Source organism: Strigops habroptila, chromosome 1 (assembly GCF_004027225.2).
Source record: "Strigops habroptila isolate Jane chromosome 1, bStrHab1.2.pri, whole genome shotgun sequence".
Classification (NCBI taxonomy): Eukaryota; Metazoa; Chordata; class Aves; order Psittaciformes; family Psittacidae; genus Strigops; species Strigops habroptila.
The window spans coordinates 129,060,304-129,074,183 of NC_044277.2; the positions used below are offsets into that span (position 1 = coordinate 129,060,304).

Here is a 13,880-nt window from a genome sequence, read left to right on the forward strand (position 1 = left end):
CATGAGCTCTATTTTTTGAGGAAAGTAACGTGGGTGCAATTGTTAGAGCAGAATGAGCTTTGGAGAAGCTGTTTTGTGTACTGTTGATAAGTAAATATAGCTTCATGTTTTTCAGAAAGGAAAATAAGTTACTAAAGCTAACATTTAGCATGAGAAGTGCTCACTAACTGCTATCTAATAACTTCGGTGTTGTTAAACTAACAACTTATTTGAGCATTTTTATGTCCTGTTTTGAAACAGATTCATTCTGAAATACAAGCTTGTGAGTATTCGGACATAGCAGATGAAAATCTGCAGACAAAAATCCATTGCAACACTAGATAAAAGAATTAATCTAAATTATTGAAAACAATGGAGAATGGAGAATTTATACTGATATTGGTATCAGGCTCCTATTAAATTCTAGTGAAGATAATACCAGGGAGAAATAATTTTTCATACACAGGGTTTTTTTCACAGAAAAGTATTCTACACTTTTGGTCCAGTTGGGTCCATTATTTACTGATGTCAGCAATATCAAAGCGAAATTATGATATTACTAGATATCGATGGGCTGGCTGGATGATGCATATACATTTTAGTTCCCTTTCACTGTTTCTGTGTGAGCAGGAATAAAGACACAATCTCTGGAGGTCAACTTCTAATGCAACATTCTAAAGTTTTATTTACTTTTTTTCTTCAGAAAGGATAAATTCCATAACATAGAATCATAGAATAGTTAGGGTTGGAAAGGACCTTAAGATCATCCAGTTCCAACCTCCTGCCATGGGCAGCGATGCCTCACACTAGACCATGATGCCCAAGGCTCTGCCCAATATGGCCTTGAACACTGCCAAGGAATGGAGCATTTATCTCTTCTTTGGGCAACCTGTTCCAGTGCCTCACCACCCTCACTGTAAAGAACTTCTTCCTTATACCTTACTTAAACTTCCCCTGTTTAAGTTTGAACCCATTACCCCTTGTCCTACCACTACAGTCCCTCATGAAGAGTCCCTCTCCAGTACCGTCGTAGGCTCTCTTCAGATACTGGAAGGCTGCTATGAGGTCTCCACACAGCTTCTCTTCTCCAGGCTGAACAGCCCCAACTTTCTCAGCCTGTCTTCTAGTCTTGTTTATAGTGTGGGTTGTTTAGAGTTTTTTTATTATGAGATACCTGACAGAAGAAATACTCATTTTGTAAGGTTTTAACACTCAAAAAAGAAAAATTCCATTTTAGCTTTCAGTATTTAGTAACTTTTGAGGATTACTGAGCTATTAGTTAATGAAGAAAGAATCAGGAAGTGGTAATCATTCCAGCTCCTCTACCTTGGACTTAGCTTCCTGATGATTCTGCCTAAAATTTTGAAGTTGGTGACTAGCAGCTGGGGTGGTCATTTCTGTATGAGGATCAGCTAATGTTACACATTGACATGTAGACATGCACGTCCACATGCACCTCTGTGCACCACTGTGTGCACATATGCACACACACACTTATATGCACACGCTTATATGCACACACTTCTGTATAAAATAAAACGTAAATTTTCGCATTGTTGTTGCAATTATTAAGAAGTTTAGAGGAAATTGAATAAGAGATCAATAAAGTTGAGAATGAATGTTAGGCTTCTGAATAAAGAGGAGCCGATGTAAACTTTCTTGACAAATCTTTTGGAGGGCTTTGGAAAATAAATAGGACTGTGGTGTGCTTTGAAAATTATAAGATTTTTCTTTGAAACAAGTAATTGTGGTATTAAAAATTGTGAATAATTAAAAATTGTGATGTGCTTTGAAATCCCTTTACCAATGAATGTATGTTCTAAAACTAGCACAAGTCAGAAATGCTCAGTATAACTTCATTTTTAAAGCATTTAAATTTATCTACACTTTTTTCAGTCTGCTTTATTTTTTTATTTAAAATCATGGAAATTGGATTAAAGAACATGTTGTAGAAATGGATCTTTTATTTATTTCTTTTCTAGTTGGTTTGCCTTTCTACTTATTATTATTGTCAGGCTTGCTGTGGGGCTCTTTTAAAGGAACGGGTTATGACCTTTTTCAAGGTAAATAATCAGATTAGGAGCTCTCTTTCAGTGATATTTAGCTGTCTATTGGCTAAGATGAGCTCTGGGAAACAGAGCTGTTTCAAACTGTGTGGAAAGTAATTTTTAAGTTTACTTTCAAAAAACCATGGTGGAAAGAAAGACTACTTAGTAGTTTTCAACTTCATTGAGGGTTATAAAGCAGTAATCAATGTAAAGCAGTAAGAGTAATTCATGCAAAGATTTTAAGGAGGGATGGAAGAATTATTTTTTTTAGATTTTTGTTCTCATTTATTTTCTTGCTTGCTTACTTGTTTGCTAAAGAATACAGTGAGAAAGAATTCTATTCTTGCAGGAGACTTTATGGCTGCCTCTTGAATGATGGTTTTCAGAGCTCTTTGATCCTATTGTCTTCTAACCATATGGGGACCTTTCTGGCTGTTGTTATGCAGCTTTTCTGCTATTAAATAGATCAGTGGTTTGACTACTCACACAGGTGGGAAACCTAGGTTCATTTCTCTCCACTGCCTGGCTGGATTTGATATCAGAGCCCTCATCTCTTAGTGGAGATAGTTACCACTGAGCAGATCATAGATTGTTTCTGGTTCAGCACCCTCACATTACGCACTGAAGCTGTGCCACTGTTGGAAAGAGCACTGGACCAGTAAGAACATAAGTGGGATAAAACCCATGTATCTAAGGCTATGATCTACAATCATACGTTTATAAATAAAGTCCTAGCTGTAATGCCCTGTTCCACAAACAGATTATATATTTCATGTGAAAGAATCACTGGACAAAATGGCAACTGCTCTTGGAGCAAGTACTGGAACCTAGGACTTCACAGGCATGAAAACATGATCCGCTGATGGGCTATAAAGACTGTTGGCATGAGTTTGGGATGGCTTGCATGCAAGCCTAACTAACCTCCTAATTCTGAATTCTGCTATATTATTGATTTTGTTGTTGTCTCTGTTCTAACAGCACCAATAAACTGCAGTCAAAATCAGGGGTCCTCTTCTGCGGACATTACTTACAGTTACAATAAAAGAAAGGGTTTTTTTCCAAGAATTCTGAGAAGCAAACAAGAGGCAGTATCCATAACTAATGTTTTTAGATACTCTTCCATCATGGCTATAAATCCTTTTTACCAGTACAAAATGCATGTAAAGCTACTATTTCCTGATTTTGTAATCATTTTTCATCCATATGAACTTTATTTCTAGTAGTGATAGGCACTGGTTATATCAGGGTCATAGTCAAATTTGGTTTTGTATATGTTAGGCTTTCAGAAGAAATCAAATGGTAAACTTTATAGTTTTATAAGAAACTATATAAGTAATACTTCACTCTTCTATCTAAGAGTACAAAGCTGTTTTATACTGACAAATTGAACAGATCTCAAAGATGGTCAAAAAAATTTGTCTAAATCTAACTTCCTAAATTTGCCTATAGCAGGTTTTCCTTTCAATGGTGATTAATTTTTTATCAGAGCACTATCCAGGGCCAGCAATATAACATCCCCTGAAGTATGGGACCTCTCTTACAATAATGCTTTCATTCTTTTTTCAAGCTTAACTTTGTTCCAGAATCAACTGTTGTTAAAGAATTCTAATACTGGGGGGATAAAATTCCTTGTGTTGGAGAGAGACTATCAAGTCTATGGCCAGCAGTTTTAATAAGAAGAGATGGTTTCTTGCAGCTGGTCAGAGGTTTGGAATGTGAAAAGTTTTCCAGGAGAGGTGGGTAGATTACAGGTGAAGTGGCCAAATGGGGAGAATAATCACAAATTACTTTTTGGTTCTGTGGATTATTAGACCATTCCACAATTTTTCATTTGTAAACAGCCACTAGAAGTATAACAGCCACTAGAGGTATAACTGTTGATCAGTGCATCCATCTATTGCAATTCCTCCCTTTCTGTTATGTGCTGTGAAAATAAGACAAGCAGAAATCAATTTTTAATGGGAGTGAGTTTCATCTCCTTGCCTCAGTCTGTCACTAAAAATAGTGATTGTTTTCCTGCCTGTTTGACCTGCTGCTGTGTGAAGAAATCTTGAAGTCATTTCTCAGCCATATTTTTTTGTCTAGTTGATAGGCAAAAAAACCCACAAAAGCAAAAGAAGAGCAGGCTTTTATGATAATGTCATCATCGGCTCCCAGCTTCAAACACTTCTGCGGCTTTTGAATTGTCATTTATAACTTGGAACTGAACCGACCCATAATTCCCTTGGTGCATTTAGAGAAATTGATAACAGACTGCTTCTTTTATGGCTCAGAGGAGGCAACTCCAATCACATCACTATTGGCAGTCAATATTATTTTCTGACATGGTTGTAAAAGTATAAAGGAGCTTATGGCATTTGTTTAGATGAGGAATGGGCTCTCAAGCTGTGCTGGGGTTTATGGGTCCAGATTACTGAGAAGCAAAGGGAATATGATGTTTGCAAACAGGATATGATTTTATTTAAGTTTGGGTTTCATACGTTGTTCCCTGGGGATTGTCCTGCAGACAGGAGAGAATTTCACTTTTATCATATGAAATTGGGCAGTTATCCAATTCCCCCTACTCTCCCCCCACCCTCAAAAGACACTGCTTCAAACCTGTTATGTGTAAAGTCAGATCTTTAAACTGCAAGAGGAGGAGCTGGGGGAGAACACCACCCTGTGAAAAATCAGATGTTAGCAGAATAAATGTTTAGTGAGCTGAACAGAGTGGTTCATGGGCTAAATATTGAGCCATCTGAATGGCTAAGAATGGCTGTTACGGAAAGTCCATTGCATTTCCTCTAATTTTGCTGTTATGGCAGTAAAACTGGGATGAGATTTTATCCTGGGATAAACCGGTCTTGTTTCATTAACTGTTGGCTTTGTTTCATTAACTGAAGTGTAACTCAGATCTTTCATATCAGAAAAAATTTGGCCTGTAACTATCAAGAAAATAAATTTAAAGCTATAAAATATCTCTGTTTTTACAAAACTTGCAAAATATTCATATTTTCTGAATGTTGAATTTCTTCCTGGCATTCCTTGCTGTGGTAGCTGGACATTACTACTTTTTGTCCTGACCACACAGGAAGAAAAGCAATAAGAAAGGCAGATTTCACTAGTATGCGACTTTAGTAAGTCATCCAGGCAACAACTCGTTTTCTGCTGCTTCTCACTCTTTCCTTGATCTTCTCAGTCTTAGCCCAGGAAGAATTTTCAGCCTTTACACATTATGACCTTTCATTCCTCTCTTTTGTATAAGATCTAATGGTACCAACTTGGTTCCATTACCATGGTACAATAATGTGAAAATTAAGAAAGTATTGGTGATGGCATTGTCTCCTGCAGCAGATTTTAGGCTCCAGGCTGCTTAGTGGTTTCTCTTTATATCTGCATGCAAATCTGGCTGTAAAGAAGCCAGATTGCCTATGATTTGGACACTCAAATTAAACATCACATCCACACATATGTTAGAATCAGCTTGTGTCTGTCCCCTATATCCCAGGCTGTACCAACATGAGTATAATGCTTTCATAATATCAACCAAAAAAAATGTCTATTTCCTGGTTTAGGGAAAGAAATCTTTCATTCCTAGAAGCACATCTACTCAACATGATGTCTTCCACTGTGAAATCATTAATATACCATGCTGCAAATATTCACCTATTAATTTAACTACTTGTCTGATTCACCTTATTAACCTACTGAAATTTGCCAGTTACAACATTTTGGAGCAGGTTGTGAGTGACTTCTAGGAACTTGTTTATCTCCTAAGCCTCTCTGGCAGCTACATCATCCCTAAAGAAATGCCAAGATTTAATCAAAGCAATCTCACAGGCACATTATAGTTTAATTGATATATTTTGCACAACTATTTAGGACTCACAATTACACAGCATTGACTGTGTGATATTTTCTGCAGAGCTCATCAAAATATGAGATCAAAAAGGCCATGTGGTACCCCTCCAAGGCACAAATTAGAGGCTAGTAGGGGTGGGATCAGAGCAATGGCTAGAGGTTGGTTATCCCCCAGCGTTCCAGGGTCTGCATGCTCAATCACTTAGTGCAGCTCCAGGTTAACCTATTTAGGCTACTAACAGGATGAAGCAACAAGGATGTAATGAACTTCCAGCTGCATTGGTGAACACCCTTTTTAGGTCGTATAACCCATCAGTTCTGTCAATTCATGAGAGACTACTGTTTCAGTGGTCTGTGTTTTGTAGGAATGGGCCAATTGACATTACACTTTAGTCAAATTCTCTTATGAATAGAGAATTGTAGGCTTTCTAGCTGACAAACTCACAGCTTTCTTGAGAACGCAAACTGAAGAAGAAATAAGGAAATGAGATAAAAACTGCATATTTTCTTACTTTTAGTTTAGAACAACAACAGTTCTCTGAAGACTCACTTGTCCAGCTTCACATACTTACTTTTAGGCAAATTACTGAAACAGCCAAAGCAGAACCCTGACCACCCTCACTTGTCTATGTAGTCATTATTGAGCCATGCACAGCACTAGAGCAGGAGTCAGCCCACCCAAGATCAGAAGAACTAACTAGAGGTGCTTGATTTCTTTCATTGACAGTGACTTGAAGGAACTAAGTTCCTACTTTTAGGTACATTCATTTAAAAAAAAAAAAAGTGTAAAAGTGTAATAACATGAATCTGGATGTTCAGAGCAGGACCCAGATATTCTTCCTTTACTGAGGTACAAAGACTTCATTTCTGGATCTGAAAAATGCAGTGGTGTCTCATCTCTGCACAGGGAGGGGACGCCACATTTAGCATGCCAATACCATGGCCACGAAAAGAGAAAATATCTCTCTTAACTCTGAAGGACAGATATTTTATCCCATTCTTGTCCTTTCATGGCACTGAGGTAGCCCTGTACCATCCACCACAGAGCTTGATGTTTATATCAGTGAGAGGTGAAACTGTTCAACTGAGAGAGATAGTTCCTTGGCACTGCTGCAGGCACAACAGAATATTTTAGAATACTCCCAGACTTCATTTACTTGCAGCAGGCAAGCATAGAAAGCTCAGGAGTTGTAATTTGCCAACTCATCAAAACCAGAATTTGGTCTCTCAGATACTTTTTTTTTGCCCTTTTTAACAGAGAACCTCTTTTCCTTGGTACTAGACCAGATTAAAATTGTAAACAAAGGTACAGCTCATGGAACATAGAAGATTATTGTGAAGTTAACGAACTACCTTAAAGTCAAATAATTAAATGTCTTACCTCATTGTGTGCATTTCCTAAAAACTATTGTGTTGCCAAAGGCCAGCATTATGCAAAGAAGCCTTCTTATTTGACAGAATATGAAACATTATATATATATACACACACATGTTAAATGTAAATAGTGGAATAGTAGCATATACAATTTACTAATACTGTTCACTCTCCCCAGACTTAATCACACACACACATACGGATTTGATGGGAAATCGGTAACTAAAGCAAAATTTGCATTTTCATTTTAAAAAGACATCATGTGTTTATTGATAGAATTTAGCCCTCAAAATGGACAGAAAAACTCTCCGAAGAGGAAATGTTAAAGTATGGCTTGTCTGAATAAACACTAGGTTCTGGCATAGATAGGTGTTAGGTGACATCTAACATAATTTACGTCCAAGAAGTAAGCTGAAATATTATGTATTGCTAAAAAACTTTTATGAAATAAGTCTTGAATTCTGCACATAAAAGTTATATTTTCTGTAACTATGCATTACTACCAACTGCACATTTTTCTATTTGTCCATGAACTCCTGGAAACTGCATGATCAAACATAAGAAGGCAGCGAGCAGCATTTTGACACACTAATCCATTAAATACTAAAACAAATGTCAAGTTAAATTAATAGAGTACTCAGTGCTAGGTCTGCAAGTGCAGTAACATTTTTTACAAGCATCTGGTGATATATGCCATATATCTGAGACTTGAATCTGAGCCTAAGTGTTTTATTTATGAGTTTTTTCTAAAAACAAGATCTAATCCACATCTAATCCATGCTATCCTCCCTCCATTCCCTCTACCTATGACCCACACATCACTGTTTCACTAAGGTTTTGAGATCCTTTAGGGTGCATAATGTATGCTTTATAAGACCCAGAGATTCTGAATGCCTGTTGTAAAAGTTTAAGAGAGTAACCAAATCAAACTATGTTTTCTGAAGAAATTGTTCTATTCAGGCTTCAGCTTGACTAAGCCTGACTTTTCTGATTCTCATTTTGAATGCAAAGCTATTTACTTTTTAATACAGACCTCACATATTTACTCGTTTTTCACAAACCTTAAGATGGATTCCATTTGTACACAAGTAGGGGTGCTGTATTTTTTTCAGTGGCTGACTACCATCATCAGTAACTTTGCTAGGTATTCAATTATTAATTTTTATGTAGCATTTTTACTGAGAATTTTCTGAAAAATTGGCCTCGATTTATAATAGCTTTACAAGTTAGATCACTATTGACAGGTAAAACTTGAAAGATGTTAAATATTCTACATACAGTGGGTACATGTATTGTCCACATTCCTTGTTCTTGCCTGTAAACAAGCTTTTGGAGTCAGAATTAATAGCATCTAAAATTCTTTTTAGAAGTCCATTAACATTATTGCTAATAAATTCTCCTACTGGAATTATTCAAACACAACAGAGAAGCCAATGCAAGCCCAAGTGAATCCCATGGTTTTTGTTTAAGCAATGATTTGTGATGATCCTTTGAACTATTCATCCCACTGGAGCCTAAAGATCACATCTCTTCACAATTTTTTTGTAAACCACACTGGTAGGCAAGAAAGTATGAAAAGCTGATATTCTCTGTGGCAGGCATTTTAGATTAAATCAACTGGAAATGCCTTTGACAGAACCGATCTCTGATACAGCTGTAAAATAGCAGTAAAAATAAAGGAAGCTCACTGTACATATTTTTCCTGAAGTAGCCCACTTTTACACACTTCCTGTATGTGGGATTTATGGAAAAGACGTCAGCCATGCAAACTTTTTCTCCTTTGTTCCTTAACGACAGACATGGCTGACAGGCCATTCATTAGAGGTTGTTCCTTGGAGATGATGTGCACACCTTCGCTTCTTTAGTCATGGTGAGATGAAACAGCAGCTGAGAAGCACCTTGAGGACCTTTTGCTTCTCAGTGGAAATCACGGAGGTGATGAATGATCACCAGGACATCTGTAGGAGTAAGAGGTGAGAGCTATGAGCATGGCACCTGGGAAGCTGCACTGCTCATGGTCAGGAGCAAAGCATTACAAACTTCAGTGCTAGCTTTTACTGGCACCAGCTGTCTCCAAGAATGACAGACTCCTTGCTGGAAGTGATAGCAAACTGCCACACACAATTTTTAGAGGTTACAACACTTCAAGAAAATGTTTAATTTCTATTTTCATGCCAGAGAACTGAAAAAAAACCCAAAACAACAGTGAGGGAAACATGTTTGCTCTGGCAAAGTAGAAAAATGTGAGACTCTGAATGCTTTTAAAGCTGAAGCACAGGAATTTGCTCTGTAATACACAAGTTTTATTGAATTGCAGTATCACTGAGGAGGTCTGTACTCTGCTATATTATTTCTCACAGTTTTCTTAATTAGTTCATTTACTGCTTATAGCTACACTGTTATTAGCTGACTAGATTTAATTTACTTCTCAGTTTTATAACTACTTATATCAAAGGACAGATTTTTTATTTTTTTTAAAATAGTATTTTTTCCAGATTTGTGTTGAAGTGTATCCATCTGAAATGCATACTGAATTAGCTTCCATCCAAGAACAGCTGAGTCCAAACTCTGCTCTTTAAGGAAAGGACTAAGAATCATTTTAAGCTACTGCAAAGAACTACTACTTTTTAGCTTGCTGTCCAGGATATTGTACACATAGAACACAATCAATACTATCAAAGGATCATTGAAGGTCAAATTTCCATGAACAGGTAGATGACTGATTGCATTTTTGAATAATTCTCAGAGAATAAGTAGAGTATGTCTGGCAGGGACATGTGGTAACTCCAGGAGGACTGGTTTTGATTTTTATGATGGCAACAGTTGTGCAGAGAATCTGGAGCAGGATAAGTGATACAATGTATTTTTAATTCCTTTAAGAGGTGAAATCAGAATTCCACTGTGGAAGCTGGATTTATGTTAAATTGCAGATTGTGTGTACACGTGTGTGTGTGAGAGACAGAGGGCAGGCTCTAGGATGCTTTGTCAGAATCCATCTCAAAGCAGAAACTTTGGCTCTTTTTTATATTGCATATAGTTATCAGTGGTTGTTTATTTAAGGCAATGTCTGAGTTTACAATAATTATTTAAGAAAGAGAAATAACACACAGATGAAAACACTATGCAGGATGTGAAAAATGGAAGCATGTGTCAGACTGTGAGCAGCATCTCTGGCCAGCAGAACTGTAACCCAGTGAGCATTAGGCAGATCCCAGCAGGTTTCCAGGGGAAAAAGGACTGAAACAGAGGATAAGGAGTGAACAGGTCCCCTAGCAGGGGAAGGGACAGGTAAAACAAAAGGCAGTTACAAATATCTTCTAAAAATCCTTTGGAATTATTTTTCATGCTACTTTTTTCCCTGTCTGAGGTAGGTTCCAGGTAAATGTAAATAGCATGTAACAAGCAACATTTCAGTTTTAGCAAATGTGGTGATTTCAGAAAGGCATTTAAGTAAAAGATCTCTCTCAGATGTATTTCCATATCCTTCCTCTTCACCTTCACATACGCATGCCACTTCCTGAGCATGGAATGAGGAGTTGGTAAGTTTCAAACTTTCCAGTCAGTCTTCCTTAATAAGAAATATTCCAGCCATGAGGGGTTATGGTACAAGCTTTCTATCTGCTGAAACGTCTCTGCTGCAAGGCTTAGCTTGTTTTCGCTATGCTTAAAGTCTTCATTGTGAAAGTCAAGTTATCACATAGGTATTTCTTGCAGGAAGCATTCATATCAAGTTCTTTTCACAGTGCAAAGCAGGGAATTTCTGCACACAGGGCTTAAAATATTAGTTGCATTCAGTTGGGAAAAGTTACCTACATTTCTTTTCACTTAAGACATTCCCTTCCTATTTAATGCCTCCACATCCACTTCAGGGACAGGTAGCTTAATTTCTATCATCTGTAGCTTTACAGAGTATTAGCTTTGCTACGCATGCCAATGATTGAGCTATACTAGATGTGCTTGAAAAAGCCTACAACCTACAGTGCTCATTCAGGAAACTCGGAGTGAAGTAAATCCATATGTGTGTTAGAAAGTCAGTGTTCAGATAGGGCTTGTGTTTTCTGGCTCTTGGCGCTATCATGCACAATCGTTCTTTGAAGAGCTACAGCAGTGATAGGATTTTTGATAACGAAATATGTAGTATGCTCATAGTTTAACAGTGACATTTTGATGCTTTAAAAAAAATATTCTTTTTCATTTGGTTAAACATTCAGAAACTTTTCCTAACCTGCCAATTTTCTTAAAGGATTCTTAAATAAGAATATATATAATTAAGCAGGAAAAAAAATAATCTAAGATTCTGTGTTAAATTTAAGCTACAAATGCTGTATTTTCTGCAAATTTTTTTTAACTTTCTCTGAAAAAAAAACCTAATCAAGATAGAATTTTAACTGAAATCCTTTCTTTGGCTGCTTCAAAGAACTTGCAGAACAAAAACAATCATCTCTTATAAAATTCCATCTGACTTTTTCATAGTCCGTGATTCAGAAAGCATCACATTTGTCACAAATTCATGCATACTCAGCATCTAGATATGCAGTCAGACGTATATGATATATACATGAACTAGAACCAGAAACCACAGAGTCTAATCCTATTCCCTTTACTTGTATAAAATCCAACCATTTCATCTCACAGGAATAAAGAAAAGCATATCTAGCAGGATTTTACATAGCTGCATTTCATATACAGCTTGACAACTGGGCTAGCTGGTAGCTGTAATTTTAATGGGTTTGCCATTTATATCACTGTATTTCAACAGCAATTTACAAAGTAAACATTGAGTAACACTAAAAGAAAATCTCTGTTTAAACACCTGAAACATTTAAGGCAATACATAGAACTAACAGAGATATAAAATGAAGTGAGATGGCATTTTCCAGTCATTACAGCTAAAGCATTGGCTGTGTGATGAAAGTTCTTCTAGGTTGTTCTTCATGCAATGATCCTCAGAAATTCAGTCTTAATTTTACATGAATATGAAATAGAATTTGACATCTAAGTTTGTAATACTGTGCCTTTTCAGGGTAATTAGTCACACATTTATATTAGTTTTTTTGTATTATAATAACTGTGCACTAAGGTATACAGCTTCAGTCGGCTACCCCTGGCTTTGAGAGTTTATGATTCGTTACATGTACCATGCCCAGGAGATCAGCTAAAATATCCTGAATTTCCTGTGTACATTTAGGTGGTCATATTTGAAAACTCCTCAGGAAACACTGTTTTGCTTCCTGATTGCCCATTTTTACTTCCAGTCTGGGTAAAATAAGGTATCATTCATTGAAATGGTCTAAGGGAAATTTTTCAGTGGAAGACATTTGGTCTTATTGTCCCAGCTCAGTCTCCTCACACTCAGTTGAAAGCAGAAAATGATAAATGCCATATCCTGGCCAATACTCAGCATTCAGCGGTTGGAGACACTGCTGTCTCATGTGTCAGAGCAGACAACTGTCTTGAAGGGTGGGTACTCTCAAGCTGTGGTTACAATTTTAACTTAATCGGCCTTCCTGGAAATGAATCATAGTCCCTTTGAGGATGCAGGCTCCTGCTCGTGCCCTGGTGTACCGAGCAGCTGCCATTGAATCATTTTCATCAGCCACTCCTTCATGTTAACCTTAATTTGCTAGCCATAAAAATGGTAAGAAAGTACTCCCTCTTAGCCCTCTTGTTGATACTTCTTTATTTAAAGTTCTGCACAGCATTTTTCAAACTTTATTATGGTTTGATTAAATTGATTTAACCAATGACCTCTACTTATTTATCTCCTTATTTGTTTTAAAAATGAAAATTCATTCACAGTTGCTTTAAAGCAATAGAGAGACAACCTGCAGGTCTGCCTAATGTTAAATATGTCATTATTTTTTTTTACTGCTTGGTTTCTTTTTTATTTCTTATTATAATTTTCTTTGTTACCTATTGATTTGTGTGTGTCTTTGGGAAAGCTGCTTAATTTACTTAAATCTCAAACTACCAATCTGCAAAACAAATATAATACATCACCCAGTATCAAGCTGATGGTGCTTAATTGTGTTTGTACAACATTTTGAGTTTCTCAGATGAAAACACAGTGTGATGTTTTTACTGCTATTCTAAACTTTGCAAGCAAAATCCAGTCTTCTTATTCAGCTCTTTTGTGAATACAAACCATTTTCATTAGTTCTGCTGCATGCACACAAAACTAATCAAAACAACAAAAAATTCAGGTCCAGTACACTGAAAAATAAGATCACTTTAGTAGCTTGAAATATAATATTATTGTAACAGTAATGTCGAAGACATTTGACAGGTGTAGAGAAGATCAAGCTTCTTTCTGTTTCAAATGACTAATCAGAGAAATTCCTCAGAACCTCCAGAGTCGAGTAGCAGTTGCATCCATTTCCAATTACTTGATTTCTTTCTTTCTTTTTTCCTTCTTTTTTTTTTTTCTTTTTTTTTTTTTTTTTTTAAGAAATTAGGAACAGAAGATTCTGGGTCAAACTGAAAACGTATCTCAGTGTGCTTGGAAGTTATCCAAATAGCATCTGCCACAGGATTTTGTCTATCCCTAAACACTTTTCTTTTCATGACAAATTTGTACGGTATGATACAATTAAATGCTCTTCCTATGGAGCATCGAGGAAGTCTGGCTGTCTCTTTGG

General features: G+C 36.6%; 1 protein-coding gene across 14 annotated transcripts in view; it reads left to right on the forward strand.

Moving 5' to 3' along the window:
* HDAC9 (histone deacetylase 9) overlaps positions 1-13,880 on the forward strand; it is a 466,231-nt gene that overhangs the window by 335,030 nt on the left and 117,321 nt on the right. The window lies entirely within an intron of this gene.